Source organism: Amblyomma americanum, chromosome 5 (assembly GCF_052857255.1).
Source record: "Amblyomma americanum isolate KBUSLIRL-KWMA chromosome 5, ASM5285725v1, whole genome shotgun sequence".
In the NCBI taxonomy this organism is placed as follows: domain Eukaryota; kingdom Metazoa; phylum Arthropoda; class Arachnida; order Ixodida; family Ixodidae; genus Amblyomma; species Amblyomma americanum.
Genome location: NC_135501.1, coordinates 110,478,032 through 110,494,611, shown reverse-complemented (window position 1 = coordinate 110,494,611; position 16,580 = coordinate 110,478,032). Strand labels below are relative to the sequence as shown.

At 45.6% G+C, this 16,580-nt stretch overlaps 1 long non-coding RNA gene across 1 annotated transcript; it reads right to left on the bottom strand.

The window, feature by feature from the left end:
- Positions 1-8,476: 8,476 nt before the first annotated feature.
- Positions 8,477-15,959, bottom strand: LOC144134917 (uncharacterized). The gene is made up of 3 exons (XR_013315299.1): positions 15,853-15,959; positions 11,056-11,214; positions 8,477-8,686 (listed from the first exon to the last, which is right to left on the bottom strand). It is a non-coding gene; the product is annotated as an uncharacterized LOC144134917 (long non-coding RNA).
- Between the last annotated feature and the right edge of the window lie 621 nt (positions 15,960-16,580).

Sequence of the window (16,580 nt, the reverse complement as noted above, 5' to 3'; positions counted from 1 at the left end):
GTACCGCACGATAAACGTTATTCGCATTGTTAATATTGTACAAGTTCTGACCTTTATGGTGAATCGTTTATATTTTTACAACGCTAGCTGTAGAAGCCGTGTCTACTTGAGTGGCGTGGTCGGAGCTGTCCGTCCCATTTTATAGCAAAAAAAAAAGGCAACTATATCATACGTGCAGCTATATGCAAATGAACGGCCACCTCCGGCAAAGACCAACTACGGCAAGCTAATTCGAGCCAGAGCTCCGTAGCCACGGTCATAATGCAAAGTGTAGTTCCCCTATTGTCTCCCATTAATTCAAAACATGCTACGGATATATGTGTTGTTCAAAGGCAGTTTAAAGCGGTGGCTGACGCCGCGAGCTAGCATAGTTCTCGCGTTATATGCTGAGTGTAAAAGGCTGCACTTTGGTTAAACGTCGTTTTTAAAACTCGCCTGTAAACGACCTTTTCGTTTCCTCGCCTTATATGAACAGATAATCAGGAAGCACCTTTGGCGTGGCTTTGTCACATTACGCCGCATCGCAGGGATAAAAAAATTGCTGATGGCCAAGCTCTCTTAGGCCAAGATATACGTAACGAAAGGGCGGCGAGCTCTGGATCCTAAGAGTTAATTTACTAATCCCGTACATTCACTTGATGCGCATTTATCCATGATTAAGCCTTGAGCCGTCGTGGACCAAACGTGAAAATTTATTTCTGCGTTTGAGAAAAAAAAAGGGACTTTCCTGGCCACACATGTACCTGAGGCAATCGGTGTCAAGATTTATGTTTCTTCGAGATCAACGCGACACTTTCCTGCAGACTTTTATTCAAATGAGACTTTCTTCGGCTTTGCCAAACTATGTTAATTCCACTGTAGACGGGATGCGAAGCAGCGCAAGTAGATTTTTGAAGGAAGTGATTTTTGCTTTCCGGTTTATAAATGCTCGGTTCAGTTTGGAATGCCTTTCAAATGTCGCTTGTAACAAATTGCTAAAAGATTTGAGTGTGTTTTCCCTTAGCCAATATATTGATCTCTGTACAGCGAAGGCCAATTAGAATATGTTTTAACAAGAGTAAGGAAAATAGTGGTGCCAGCGAGTGTGGAGACGTTTCTCTTCAAGTTGAACACTGGTACGTTGCCATTTAAAACGTGGATGGAGGAGAATGGATTGTTTCTACCATGGGGTGCTGACTGCCTATTGTGTCACAAACAAGAGTCAATAGGAAACGTATTTATTGATTTCTGGGATGCGCTGCTCTTTTGGGACGGGCTCCAGCGCACAGTAAAGAAAGACTTACCCTTGACGCTGTATGAAATACGATTCCTGGACGTTGAGGCGGTTCTTTATGAATACGATGCAATTTTCCTTCTTGGCCTGCACAGCATTTGGCGAAGCAGGATGGTTGTACGACACTGCAAATAAGATGCGCGGTTTGTCCGAGATAACTTCAAAGAAAACATATTTAAGCTGCGTCAAGTGTACAAGGAGCTATGTTTTCAGATGAAGTTATCGAGTTGATGCGAGAGTTGGGTTTATTGGAACACTGTTGATTTTCTCACGTCAGTGAAACAGATGTCCGCTTTTGATGTACGAAAGTGCAGCGCGGAACATATGTTTGTGATCTGTTGTACAAAACATGCAACAAAGACAAAAAAGCCACCGTGGAGGAACGGTAGCGTCTCCGCCTCAATCGCCGAAGGCCCTGGTTCGATTTCCAGCCTTGACACAGGATTTTATTTTATTCAGTGAGTGTGCGGGGGTTTCAGCGGCTCCCATAGATGCTGCCACCGAATACGTTGGTTAGCGGTTAAGTGCGTAAGGGCGGTTAAGGGCGGCTCCGCGGCCAGGCGCGCGGTGTGACGTCATGCCAGGTGGCGCGGCAAGCGCACGGCGTCCGCCCAGCTGGGGCGGTTGCTAGGCAACTTCTCAAGGTCTGTTTCTGAGCGTCCTCGGAGCTCCGCCACAGCGAAATCGCAAGTCCGTGGCCAGTGTAGCTTTCGCTGCGAAATAATAAACACGCCGTGAAGAGTTCTTGAGCTAGGTACGCTGGCACATTGAGCCGGCAGACGCCGCTTCCTTCAGCTCCTTAGCAATGTAACAGAGACGTACTGAGAGATTTGAGTTTACACACAAAACACGAAAGTACGATCTCTCTTCCGTCTCATGGCTCCTCCATGGCGGCACTATGACGTAATATAAGGCTTAGTGCTGCCACCGTGACATTATTGTGTCACAACTATGGCGGAACACTAAGCTGCGTTAACGCTACCGCCGCTGGAGGGGACAGTAGGAAAAATCTTGGTTGACACAGACGATGGCGCTGCCCATGTCCAATAGGTAAGCGAAAATTGCCTATCGGACACGCAACTTCATTGAATAGGAGAAGAGAGAAATCTCGAATTACACTGCAAAAAACTTAAGAAAAACGACCCACGAGGCTATAAGACAAGGAGCTACCTAGCCTCTTCTACACTGCCTGGCGATAGCTTACTTTGATTTTGGCCTGGTATCTGCCCCAATTTATTCAACTTTAGAGCCACGATGATGGTGGTCATCATCAGCCTGACTATGCCTCTGTCATATCTCACCAATGAACACTGTCCTCGATGGTAATATATGTTGATTTATTTTTAGCCATACCTCGGCTCTCCGTCTTAATCGTGTGCCACCAGTCTGCGAAACCTTATTTCATTAGTTCGATTCCCTGTGTGTTTCACGTTTAGGTTCCATTTCCTCCGAATTGAAAGAACATTTAGTATGTGAGTTTCTGCGGGAGTTAGGATGGTGTGACAAGTTCGGGGCAAGTTCATGAGATCCAAATGCACCTGACCTACGAATGCATGAGCAGAACTGCACAAATGAATATTAACTTTCACGTTCATTATTATACACAACCACTTAAAAAAAAATTTTAGTTCTCTTTGCTAAGTGAAAGAATCTTTTCATCGAACGTGAAAACTCCTGTTTTCTTCCATAACACCGAAGATTATGCACTGCACTTGTAGTTTTTTCTGGCCAATAAGATTATTAGAAGCAGGCCCTACTATTACATGAGACGCGATCAATGACACAAAGAATAACGGTGTACCAACATTTAGGGTAGAAAATTTCGCGCAGCGTAGTGTTTTTTCCTATGACCATTTTCTCTAGAGGTTATCAGAAGCCTGGAATGCCATGTTGAGACTATCCCAGCCTGAAGATACCGTTCATGAGCGTAAATGCAGACTCCTGCTGTCACACTGACCTTTCTCAGGCGCTAATTTCATTCAAACGAGACCTTTCTTAAATTGCGGATATAAAATAATTGGCAAAAGTCTTTGACTCCTGCAGACATTCGCGCAATGTTAATAATGGTTCCACGTGGGTTCCAATTAGCACCTGGAATTAGTGGCGAAGTTTTTAAGAAGTTCAACTTAAATAAGCGGGACCGCATCGTAGGTCAAGAAAGCAGTGCAGTATGCGATATAACGTGAAAGTTAAAATTCACGATTCCATGTGAATAATTTTTCCACATTCTCATATCTCGGACACTGTTGTAGATTTATTTTGAAGAAGATTTTGTGGTTCCCCAGTCCAGTTGAGGCCTTCAAAAAGGGACGCCCTTAAAAAAAAAAACCGGCACCTCTTCTCAGCACGGACTTTCAACCTCTTTTGCAGGTTACTGATGACACGTCGTGTTTGAGACGTTCTGGGCACTAATGATCTTGATTGTTGCAGTCTTGACTCTCTGGCTTTTGTGTGCTGATTTGAGTAGAGGTCGAAAACACAGATTATGCAATTGAAAATCCTAAGTAAATGTATAGGAAATTTACGGAATATAAGGAACTGAACATTCGCCGTTCGATATTCCAAACGGCGCGCCGAGTCCCTGCAGCTGCAGCTAACGCCGCTATTCGACCACATTTCGCGCACGGAGACCAGTCGGCTGCGCGGCGCAAAGTTGCCAGTCCTGGCACTATTGAACCGGATAGCGAGGTGCACCTTGAGTGCTCAACTGCTCTATACGTTACCCAAAGAGCCCTCGCCGCTAGGGCCCGAGCTGTCGCGGAAGCCACAGGGGTCCCGGACTATAGGGACCTCTCCTGGAATTTGTAAAGGGCTGGCCCTTGAGACCAGTCCCTACCCTTTATTGTAAACATCCTTGAATAAATATTTTCCACCACCACCACCACCACCTGGAGTGTGCTCAACGGTGACCTTTGTTCTCCTGTACTCAATTTACACGTCGCATCGCTGTCACGCGGCGAAGCCAACCTAATTGGAGCCAAACGGCAACCCTTGTGTGTCTTCGTGTTCGAAAACGTTACAGCGACCAAATGAATGATAGTTTTTGAATATCTATTATTCTTTTGATATTAGCCGCCGCGGTGGCTCAGTCGTTACGGTGCCCGACTGGTAATCCGAAAGACGCGGGGTCTATCCCACCCGCGGCGGTCGCATTTCAATGAAGGCGAAATGCTAGAGGACCGTGTACTGTGTGATGTCAGTGCACGGTGAAGAGCTCCAAGTGGTTTAACACCCACCCACTATTTTCTTTTCTTTCTTTTCTCTTTTCTTCCAAACTCCCCTTAAGCCCAGAGGCAATGAACAACGCTATGAAAAAAAAAAGCTCCAAGTGGTTGATATTAATCTGTGCCCTCCATTTCGGCGTCCCTCATAGCCTGAGTCGCTATGGGACGTTAAACTCGATAAAACCAAAATATTATCTATTTATATTCTAAGCTGTGCAAAGCTTTCTTGTTCTTGTTCATTGGCGCCTTCACGCGGATATATCACTTTGTCTCTGGCGCAGGCTGCAAACCCATTTATCTAGAATTATCACAGCCAAGCGGAACCAACTCTGCTCTATTCGAGACTGTTGTGTTTGCTTTGCACATATTATCTCAGAAGATTGTTGTCAGCTTCAAGTGAAGCACGGCCAAGAAAGGCGGAAATTCTGTTCTTTCGACCAGCACTGAACATATTTGGAGTACAGAGCCCGCGAAGCGCTGAGAGTTTCAGCGAGGAGAGGACCTTAAGGAGCGAACATGTGATGCCGATAAAATGGACAAGCGGTGCCGGAATCAGTGGGTACACACGAAGCCGATTTATTTAACAAAACACGTTGTGGGGCTAGTTGGTGACGCATAGCTTCTCGAAGTTCTTTATAGCGCTACAAAAAAACAAGGACACAGAAAGAAGTACACAGGACGGGCGCTATATCCGCCTGTCCTGTGTACTACTTCCTGTGTCCTTGTTCTTTTGTAGCGGTATAAGGAACTCCGATTTATTTATTTATTTATTTATTTGTTTGTTTGTTTGTTTGTTTGTTTGTTTGTTTGTTTGTTTGTTTGTTGCCCCAGTCGATTAACTTGCGGTTATCTTCTAAGACAAGGCTGCACTGTCCTGCCTCCCACTCCTCGAACGACGCGTGTGGTGTTTTAGGTATGATGGTTTGCCACTACAGCCCCATGAGTTTCGGAAGAGTGTTGATTATTGCGCTTTTATTGCCTAGATACGCAGTTTAGCAGGCAAGTGTAACTTCAGCGAGTGGTTAACTGCCACGCCACGTTATTGCGATGCTCTCGATGCAGATGCCCCAGCATTTTTAACAAATTCCATTTCATGCCTTTTGTTTTTGTTTGGTGGTGCCCAAGCACACATTATAAGGGCGAGAACATGAATAAGTTGAAGATTTAAATAACGTTTCGGATGTTCAGAGCATATTCTACTTTTTCACTTTATGTTGTTAATGCGAATAGAGCGAAGCGACTTTAATCGAACATTTTTAGCGCTTTTTTTGCTACATTTAGCCAGGGGGCGAAGGTAGTTATTTTTTGCACTTGACTTTGGTAATCGACCTGTCTATGTATCATAAAGTCTGAATCTACGAAGACATCTGAAAACTGCTTTGCGAGGTGAATTGCGGTGCCGGTTACTCTAAGGGCATTGAATCATCAACGGCTAAGTTGTTTTCCGAAATATTCTCCTTAAGCTTTCGATTCAGTGTAAAGTAGGGCATTTAGGCACCAGATAACGTAAGCAGATCACTTGGAGCGTTGCCGAGTGCGTACAGTAAAGGACGACTTTGCCTTATCATTAAAAGCAAGAAAATAAACTCCCACTTTAATAGTGTGCTGGCCTGCAATGCAGATGCAACGACATGACAACGGTAACATGTCCAACATTCTTGTATAAAAAGTTAATATTAGAAAATGGTAAGGTGCTCTTATATTGAATGCAATGGCCCTTTCTTCCAATGCGCAGCAATGTCTTTCTTTTAAACTTTTTCCATTGCTCACATAGAGCATTATGACTGCCATAGAAAACCAAAGGCGAATTCTTTTGACGATAGGAAAACCGTTAGCGAGAAAAAAATTCGTTTCTCAAAGAGAGACATGCGACTACAGCGCAATATTCAAATATATAAAAAATTGTCTTTATATACACTTTCACGATCAAAAAAGATGCCACCACCGTCTGAAAGACGTTGAAGTGACGAGCGTTAGCTATTGGTTTCCTAGAATTGATACGAATGAGATTAATTTGAGGTACACCAGTGGAAATGCGAATTTGACAGCTTTAACTTATAAGTGACATGAGTAATCAATCACCAATTTGATACATTATTGAAGTCACCATTAAATCACAAGTTCGGTATACTAATGACATCACCACTCAATCACCAGATTGGTCGCTATATCGAATTAGTATGGGAGCCGCCATCTTGAATTCCTCAGACCTCGAAAATTTCACGCAGCAGGGGTGGTAGCAGACCCCAAGAAGTCGAGAAACGTGATGAGTAAGAGCTGACGCTCTTAAAATGCTTTTGTCCAAAATTGTTGGGTATGGCTGCATTAGTACGAGTAGTTCGGCATCCTTGCAGACAAGTGGTGCTGGCCAGTTTCTTGAAAGGCCTGATTGTTTGAAGGCCGTAACTGAAACACTGTCCCACAAAACACTTTTCAAAATAAAGCCGCGATGGTGTTCCAGATCAGGGTATCAGGAACACTGTTTCATTAACGACATTATATTAACTGTAGCGTTGTACTACATATTTCACTGCCGTCTGAACCTCTAACACAGTTTAATTCAGAAAAGTTCGACTTCTCCAGAAAATTACAAATAAATTATTAAGTGAAACCTACGTAAAACCAGATTAACAGTGTACAAACTACTGCCAGAGTCAACAAAATCACGCATTGATTTCGATCCGCGTTCGATATAAGTGCTCGTTCGACTGGAAGTGGCGCCTGAGAAAGGGGATGACGACAGTAGCATTCTGCAGTTTTATGCACAAGCGATGTCTTCAATTCGGATCAATCACAACATGGCAATTCCGGCTTCTCGCAGTGTCTGGGCAAAATGAACACATAATCTTGAACATCTTTGTGGCTTTATTAGGCGCGGAATTTTCTTTTCTAGATGTTGCTGAACATGTTGTTGTACAACCTGTTGTGGGACACAAGTCCCACTGATGGCAGTACCTGCCATCCCAGGGTAGCGGCGCATAGCTTAGCTTCCACCTGAGAGGTAATGATTTACTGGAGAGGTTGCCCGGGAAGCGCAGCTTGGGTCGCACAGACCCCACCGATCGCAGCACCTGCCATAGAAGGGCAATGGCGCATCCCTTAACCACTTAAACACGCAAGGAGTGGTATAGCTGTCAGATACTATGAATGTAAAGTTGAGTATGACCTCATGCAGACTGTCGGCGCACCCAATGAAACCTGGTGGGGGACGCGGGTGCGGACCACGGTAGGGCGGCGACTGCCTTCATGAAGTTAGCGCGCAGATCACAAAGTGCGCGGCGGTGTCGGAGCGGCGGCTACGTAGACCCATGCACTGGTAGAATTGCCAGCTGCGTGGCATCGGGCCACACCACGCCGCAGCGCAAAGCGACTGCGCTCACAGTGAGCGGAGTGGGCTGAAACCATTCCACAGGTAAGCTGTCTTCAGTGTCTCCGCTGACCTTTTTGTTCCCGGCGGTGCTGCGCAATTTATAAAAGCAACGCCGAAGGTGTTTCCTGGCGATCGGTATATTAAGGCAAGGAATTGAAAAGGTCGTTAAGCTGCGAGTTTTAAAAATGAAGGTTTGCAAAAGCCCGGCCGTTTTCTTTCAGGCTACGACGAGAGACCACCGCTAGCTGATGGTGCGATGGATCGCGCTGCCCACGACTGCCGCTACCACTAAAGTGGCGTTGACGAAACAAAAAAGCCGCAATAGCCCATGTAAGACTGGGTGGAATTAGGAGAATCGCACTCTGCATTATGGCGTACGTCCGCTTCGAATTCACGTCCCCAAGTCGGCCTTCGCCGGAGGTAGCTAGCCAAACATATGCATATAGTGGCGCGTAAGCATATAGTTGCCTATCTTTTTGCTGTGATAACAAGATGATAACGTCACCACCGTCAGGGCTCTAAAACACCCTGAAATGATTCACCGCAAGGCTCAGCACGCCTTTTTTCCTGATAAATGCAAATAGCGTTTATCTCCCGCTACAAAAAAAGGCGTTCAATCTCTATATTATAATTAAGGTGAGCACATTTATGCGCACTATAACAAAGTTTCATGCAAAAGTCCATTGCATTCCTTCGAAACCGGACCACTTGGCCCACTTCACTCGTTGGCATTTGGGTTTCGTTGTTCATTGTGCGGGGCAACCTTCTCTTCTTTCTGCATAGTAAGCTCTTCCGGCTCCTCGTCTTCTGACTTCACTGCTGCGATAAAAGAAAAAAAGAGAAAGCTCAAACACCCACAAAAGTGGGGCAGGTTTCACCGCAGAATAACTTCTCGCGGAGACTGAACGCGTTATTAAATCCTAGCTCTTGCAGCACCAACCTGCCTAAAAGCAAGAGTTCAGAAATTAGCTAAATAGTCCTAATTAACACGTTAACTAGGCAGAGTGATAATAATATTGGCGACAGGCCCACTGAGTAGCAATCATAATGAGCTAGTTTTACTCTCGAAGGACTTTCCATATTTCTTAAAACGGAGGCTGGTTTACACTTAGACGCCCGCCATACCCATGCGTTATATCCTACCGGTATCTCTGAGCCGTAATGATATCAATACGGTTTATGGTCTAGTGGACTTCAGAAAGTAGCCTGCCTGTTTGGATGACTGAGGTCCAGAGTTTCACTGATTCAGTAAGCAAATTCCCGGATAAATGTCTTCAAGGCAAAAAACAAATCATAATATGCTAATGACCAGGTAAAGAAACTTACTGTTGAATAGTATTGTTACGAGTTTTTCACAGCTGTGACACAATTTATGTCTTGGGCCTTGGGCACGCGGTATTCCAAGCGTTCCGAGCACATGTGCCCCGTTTTCCAGTTAACATACAACCAGTTCGCCCATGAAATTTTCTGCTCCTTCATTCATTGGTTCTAACATTTTGAAGCGAATGCTTCTCTACGCCAGGTTTTCAAGAGGGTACCGTCAGTGCATCCTTAATGAACTTTGGTCGCACAATCCCTACTGGTGGCTTTGATCGGAGCATCCACCTGCCAGTACAGCGGCGCATCGCTTAACCGCTGCCCCACTGTTAGCGGTACGAGGACTCGCCGCCATTTATGAATTCTAAGAAGAGAATGCGCAATTCTGCATGTATGGACATTTCACCAAAACATACGTCGCGTCATGCCTTTAAGGTGGAGCTTAAGTGCCTCCTGTATTTGAAGAATCACCACCTGATTTTGCATGTCTGCTCGGTTTGACTAAGTTAAACATCTACCAATTTGCATTAGTTAGTGAAATCAAGAATTTTGATTATTTTCAGAACAAGCGCCAACATGATTTTTTAGTGTTCTCGCGCATACTATCGAGAATGCTACTACTTCTCTCTCAAGCCTCAACTGCATGTACCTGAAGCACAGAGGGAAGTGGCCTGGTCGGCAGTCGCACCATGTCTGCGCCATATTTTGGCGTTCTATGAAAGTATTGTTCGCAGTATATGTGCAGTCCGTGCTTTGCCAGCACCCACGGAACAATTGAAAAATAGACGACCGCTATGGCACCGAACAAATTAGAGACCGTTGGGAGATTATAAAATTTTCTTATACCTGTCACAAACACATTGCGCACCAAAGAACGCAACTTCCCCTATGATTATTTCCCAAATTCTACCGGTTTTTGCTATGACAACGTCTTGACTTAACATTCCTTTCAAATTTTCAGTTTTAAAACTTTTTCCGCACTCTAGTCACATGAAGTCGTGGACTGAACAAATTGGCGCTTTCTGGAAACTTTCAAGCGATAATGCCTGCAACCGACGTATATGAAAATTTTTATTTGTTTAGAAAGCAGGTTTCAATTAAAACTTTTCAAAAACGCTAAGACGCACTCGGTTCATATCACACCGACCTCAAAACACAGAGGCGTGCAATTTAAAACAATCTTCTGCGCGTATTTTGCCTGTCGTCTCTGATGTGCTTCTATACTACGTTTCTTCTATTGTTAGACATTTTGTTTTATCCGCATTTGTGCGCATTGTGCCTTGTATGCAAGGGTTTTATAATGTTCAGGTTATGGAGACGTACGTGGACACAATCTTTCAAGGGGACATGGTCTAAGCAGCCAGAATGCCTACTTGAAACTTTCACATGAAATAATTTCCTTTCGAATCTTGCGTGTATACTCTACTAATGCGCACATTCTAAGTAGCACGAAGCAAGAATATAACTGCAGGCAAGCCATTTCTGCGCTCGCTGAGACAAGCAACGTTCTATGCACTGCATAACAATTTTGAATATATTGTTCACGAGAGCCGGCTTCACGTGTAGGTTGCACATCGAAACGTTTTCCGCATTAAAGTTATGCAACTCACTGTTATTTCTTACGTTGCATACTTCTCAAGTATTATCGCTGCTTTTGCAGACACCAACACCAGCCCTGCCTGGTCCATGCAGAGTGCACATACGGTTCGTGCTAGAGATATGTGGCCGCGCATACATTCACCATTGTGGCCCCGGAAAAGCTAGCACCAGCAGCCGTCGCTGACATAGCTCCCGATGTCTGTCATGCTTTTCTTAAAGAGGTAGCCAGCGCTCTGGTCGCGTTTTACTGAACGGTGATGGGAAAGGCTCACTCGTGGAAGGCACGATGCTTTTCTTCAAAGTTTGCACGTCTAGCTCATCGGTAGGCTCGGGTGGCGTCGTCCTTCTCGGGGGGGCATGACGGTTGCCCCCACCTGGTGGCATTTCATCCTCGTACACACCGGTCACCGGACTTGGACGAGAGACTCTGGCTATTTAGGGAAAAGTTTTGTTCTTTAATTATTCTTGCACGAATTTACCGCACTGCGTGCGTACGTTCAAATTCTGCCTTAATCAACAAGTAGCTCAAACTACTTAGCAGCAAGTCACAAGTGCCGAAAAATAAATCATTCTAAGTTATTTCAGGCCGATTTTTTCGTTTCCTACAGTCGCGGGTGCGCGACTCGGCCATCTGAACAAAAAAGGCAAAGTCACCGCATGAAAAATCTTTAAGGGAAGAAACACTCTGAGTACACCGTCGGCCATTTCCCTGATCCAGACTGAAACAGTGAATAAAAAGCAGTACGAAGGGCCCGAATGCGTATCTGCAATATGGATATCCAGAACGCCCGGCAAAACGTAGTTTCGTGGCGCCGCGTAGCGATAGACCACGCATCTACGGTGGTAGTGTGTGTGTGTGTGTGTGTGTGTGTGTGTGTGTGTGTGTGTGTGTGTGTGTGTGTGTGTGTGTGTGTGTGTGTGTGTGTGTGTGTGTGTGTGTGTGTGTGTGTGTGTGTGTGTGTGTGTGTGTGTGTGTGTGTGTGTGTGTGTGTGTGTGTGTGTGTGTGTGTGTGTGTGTGTGTGTGTGTGTGTGTGTGTGTGTGTGTGTGTGTGTGTGTGTGTGTGTGTGTGTGTGTGTGTGTGTGTGTGTGTGTGTGTGTGTGTGTGTGTGTGTGTGTGTGTGTGTGTGTGTGTGTGTGTGTGTGTGTGTGTGTGTGTGTGTGTGTGTGTGTGTGTGTGTGTGTGTGTGTGTGTGTGTGTGTGTGTGTGTGTGTGTGTGTGTGTGTGTGTGTGTGTGTGTGTGTGTGTGTGTGTGTGTGTGTGTGTGTGTGTGTGTGTGTGTGTGTGTGTGTGTGTGTGTGTGTGTGTGTGTGTGTGTGTGTGTGTGTGTGTGTGTGTGTGTGTGTGTGTGTGTGTGTGTGTGTGTGTGTGTGTGTGTGTGTGTGTGTGTGTGTGTGTGTGTGTGTGTGTGTGTGTGTGTGTGTGTGTGTGTGTGTGTGTGTGTGTGTGTGTGTGTGTGTGTGTGTGTGTGTGTGTGTGTGTGTGTGTGTGTGTGTGTGTGTGTGTGTGTGTGTGTGTGTGTGTGTGTGTGTGTGTGTGTGTGTGTGTGTGTGTGTGTGTGTGTGTGTGTGTGTGTGTGTGTGTGTGTGTGTGTGTGTGTGTGTGTGTGTGTGTGTGTGTGTGTGTGTGTGTGTGTGTGTGTGTGTGTAAAACATTTTATAAAGCAAGGGAAAAGTGCCTGCAAGCCATGTACAGAATTAACCACACCTAGAACAACCGAAAGTGTGGCAAGAAGAGACAGCACGTCTACAACGAATACCAGCCCGGTGGAAGGTGATTTTATTTTTAAATATCATTCCGGAAACAACAGGGTCAGCATTCACCTTTAAAGTGCATATTTCTTTGTAATGTGAAGTTAAATTAGGAACAACATGTTGCAGGGTCCAGGATCATATTGAGTGGCCACAACATATGGCGCACTGTGGTAAATCAACAAGTCTTCTTTTGTGCATTTTATGATACGTTCTTAAACAAAATTACATCTGTGAGTTAGTTGACAATTGGAGACGACGCTGAAGCTTCCCTTTAAAGTTATGGCACGATACCTTAATGGGTTAAAGCCCATACATGCAGAATGTGTCCGTGGGAGTCATCATACCTCGCTTGGAGCAGTGGTGCAGCGGTTAAACGATGCGCCATTGCCCTGCGATGGCAGGTGCTGCCACCAGGCGTGGCTTTTGCGAACCAGGTTGCTCTGAATGGACCCACTGCCCAATCACTGACTTAACCTCCATTTGCCACGATTCGAGGATTGCTCACAATCTAGTGGGCTGGCTGTGATGACGCCACAATGTTACGTTACATCGGTAGCCCACCTGCCTCCTAGGTTGCTTCTCTGGGAATTTTTGGTGGATTTTTGGCTCTCGGTCAACGACGCCGACGGCGACCAGGACTTCCTTCGACACAAGCTCCTTAGCACTATCACGTTAAAAGTTGACAGGGAAACCAAATTCCATTACGCACTGGCAATGTGGCAGCATAGCACCAGTCAGTGCCTTCACCGGAAGTGACGTGTATTACGTTCTATTGACGTAGTGACGTCAAGTTAGCTTTGGTGATGTTGCTTACCTCCAGCCAATTAAAATATTTCTGCCGGTTGACGTCACTTTCCTACAGCCAGAGGGAGCGCTCTGGTATGGTAACGTAACGTCCCTTTAAGGATGAGCTACCCCAAGCCTTAATTAGCGGCGAACGGCTACGTATTTCGGTATCGAAGTGTTAGACAAACGGTGTCGCTATGAATGTATGCCTACGCATCTCTCAAATATTTAAGCTAGTGATCGTAGAGAGGTCAGAACGCTTGTATAGAGCACGTTCTGGATTTGTTTTGGACTTAGCATGCGATATTTAGATATAACATTTTGTTGAAAATTATCTGTACGTAAGCATGTGCAGTTAAACTCATAGAATTTTATCTCGATTTTTTTGCTTGCCCGGTCGCAGCGCCTATGGGAGCTGCGGAACACACTGTCTGGTTGTTCTAGACAAGCGTTTTGCCTCTACATGAGGTTGCGCCTCTTGTAATTTTTATGGCTTGAGGAACATAATCTCCTTGATGCCGTGATGACATCCGGGTTAAATTTTGAAGGAGCCTTTTTTCTAACGTATGTGACGTCGACACATCATCGATGTCCACGATGATACCGCGAAGAAAATAGCGTGCCATAATATAAATAAGCACGGTGAGCCGTAGCCTTTGAAAAGCAAGCCACCACTTTTGCACAGCGACTCACAGACGTCTCTCAAACAGCGGCTTACAGAGATCTGGCAATGTCCAAAGTACCAGTCGGGCCAGCGCTTCCCTGTAAACTCTCAGTTCTATATAATGAGTGGGCACAGAGGACTTGCTCTTCGACTGTGAACGAATGAAGCCCGCCACGCAGTCCTTGCAGACCTAGGTCGTCACCAGAGCACTGGTCTTTACGACACTCAAAAATGGCGCCGGAGCTCCTCGTCTTTTATGCCATTAAACAGCTCCAGTAGGACATACTGACATTTTCAGCCGCTTGAAGCAAGCGCCCAGGCTGCTACCGCTGCTCCCACTGTCATGGCCGTTCCGAGCTTAATTCGGGGGCATTCACCCTCCACGAATTTTTGCCCATTTCGCCTCTCGGTCAAAACCATATTTCACACCTAAAGAGTGGCGTGTAATTTTTAGACACGCACAAGCTGCGGGTAGGCGGTTATTTTCCGGCAGAGCCTTTGACGGCTACATCAAAGGCGTGCAGACAGACACCAACATTGTTCACTATAGAAACAAAAAAGGTGTAACGGACTTCATCGCTGATGAATCTGAGGGTCACTATCGAATACACATAACGGGTCGGCTGTCACTGGTTTCTCATCTGGGACAGCGATGGCACGAAGACGCTAAAACCTGCATTGTAACCATGCACCGCACAGCAAAATGCTGTTGGCACATCACTGCAGCTTCTCGCAATTCTAATCATGGATGACGAAGAGGTGCTATGGAGCACGTGCCATTAACCGGCAGCGTTATTTCACATAGCTCTCAGTCGGCATGGTCGTGCTATCAACGACAGAAGCAAAATGGATGAAGAATGCACCGCGTCTGCACTGTTCGTCTTCGACTGTGGATAGAAACATAACGCCGGTAAGAGGAGACAGGACTTCGACGCACTGGAAAGAGACGTAGCGAATGGCTTCCGGTGAGTGTGTATATAAACAGCGTACAGATCACGTTGTGATGATCTGCAGTATTGCGTTGATAACATTAAGCGGCACTCTTACGCTCTGCATTGCGCCGTCTGGTATGCTTGAAAAGTGGACGCGGCATGCGTAGGTTCAGCTTGTGTTTATATACGAGTACATGGCGCTCTCTCAACATACAGTTTCATGTTTTGCATGTTCCATACTATCTTCTTTCAATGACTGCCGTCGCGAAAACTCGCGGAAAGTACAAGGCAGCGCACAACTCGAGGCATCTTGAATACCAGTCCAGATTTACAAAACATTCCTTTCAACATTTTTTGGTTAGGCCGAAGTAGATCATGCAACGTGGCGCCTCGCGAAGAGGATGGCGGGTAGCACCATGCTCAACTAAAGACTTCGCGTTTCACTTGCTTTCTGGAGTCACCATGTAAAAGACAATGACGCCCGCTGGTTTTGACAGAGCCTACAAAATTTAGCATTCGCTTCCGAGGCATGATATTGTAGTGCTACAATCGACGGCACTTGGCTGCAAATGAGTAAAAAGCAACAGTGTGGATCCTATTTTGTTCCTGAAGCTTCATAATCTGAACAGAATATTTCCAGCACGCTTACACAGCTGCCATAGTTCTTTAATAGAGCTACGCAGCACTACGCATTTTATATCCGCCGAAGCGGGTTTTGTTAAAGTTCATCGTTGCTACTTATTCGGCCGGTGCGTAAAAGCGCGTAAAAGCAGCAAGTTGTGTTGCAATGCAATTTTATGGCTAAAAAGAAGACTGCAGGTCCAGTAAAACCTGTGCAATTTCCATGATGCAGCAGTCACTATATCTTTGTGTATGTACCGAAACATCGAGACTGTGCGCAAGGAAAAGCGGCATCGTTGGTGGGGAACTCACAGAAGGATTTGATAATCAGGTAGGAAAAGATTCCCGCGACAAGGAAGGCGCAGATGGCACCCACGATAAGCCGGCGCGTGATGCTGGTCTCGTGGGCTGAGTGCGCCTCAAGCCTGCGAGGCACAAAAAGATGGGAAGCCCAGAAAAAGGTGATGTCAGGACACACCAAACTCCTATTGAGGCAACGTTGTCTATACTGAGTGAAGAAACGCGTACATGATGTTACTCAGGGAGAGAGACTTCCTGGATCTCAATAACATTCGCATCCTCACCTAGAGAAATAAGCACTGTCGATATAAGTCAAAACTGGCCACCCCTACTGAAATATATGCTGCGTCTAGAAAGTTTCTTTTTACGTTTACTTCTTCAATCAGTGCGCTTTGTTTATAGCAGCTACATGGCAGTGTTATTTTTTAAATTCACCTTTCATGGCGCGCTCGACTGAATATTGCCAAGACCTCACTGGCTTCTTCCTTCATGGGCGCCCTTATACTTTAATAATTCGAGAATATCGAAGATCGTTCGTGGAGGCAGTCTGCAAAGTACGTCACTCATTTCAGGCTGTTTGACCATCTGATGAGCAGTTTTACTATGCTGGCTTGCTCCTTTTAATGCGCAAAGGATGTCCAGGTATACACATTTCACCCACTCAGTCAATCTTTATTTCAACTTATTTTAGCATCGTGATGTTGAGGGGCAAACCTTACCCATCACGAGACGGGCAAGGG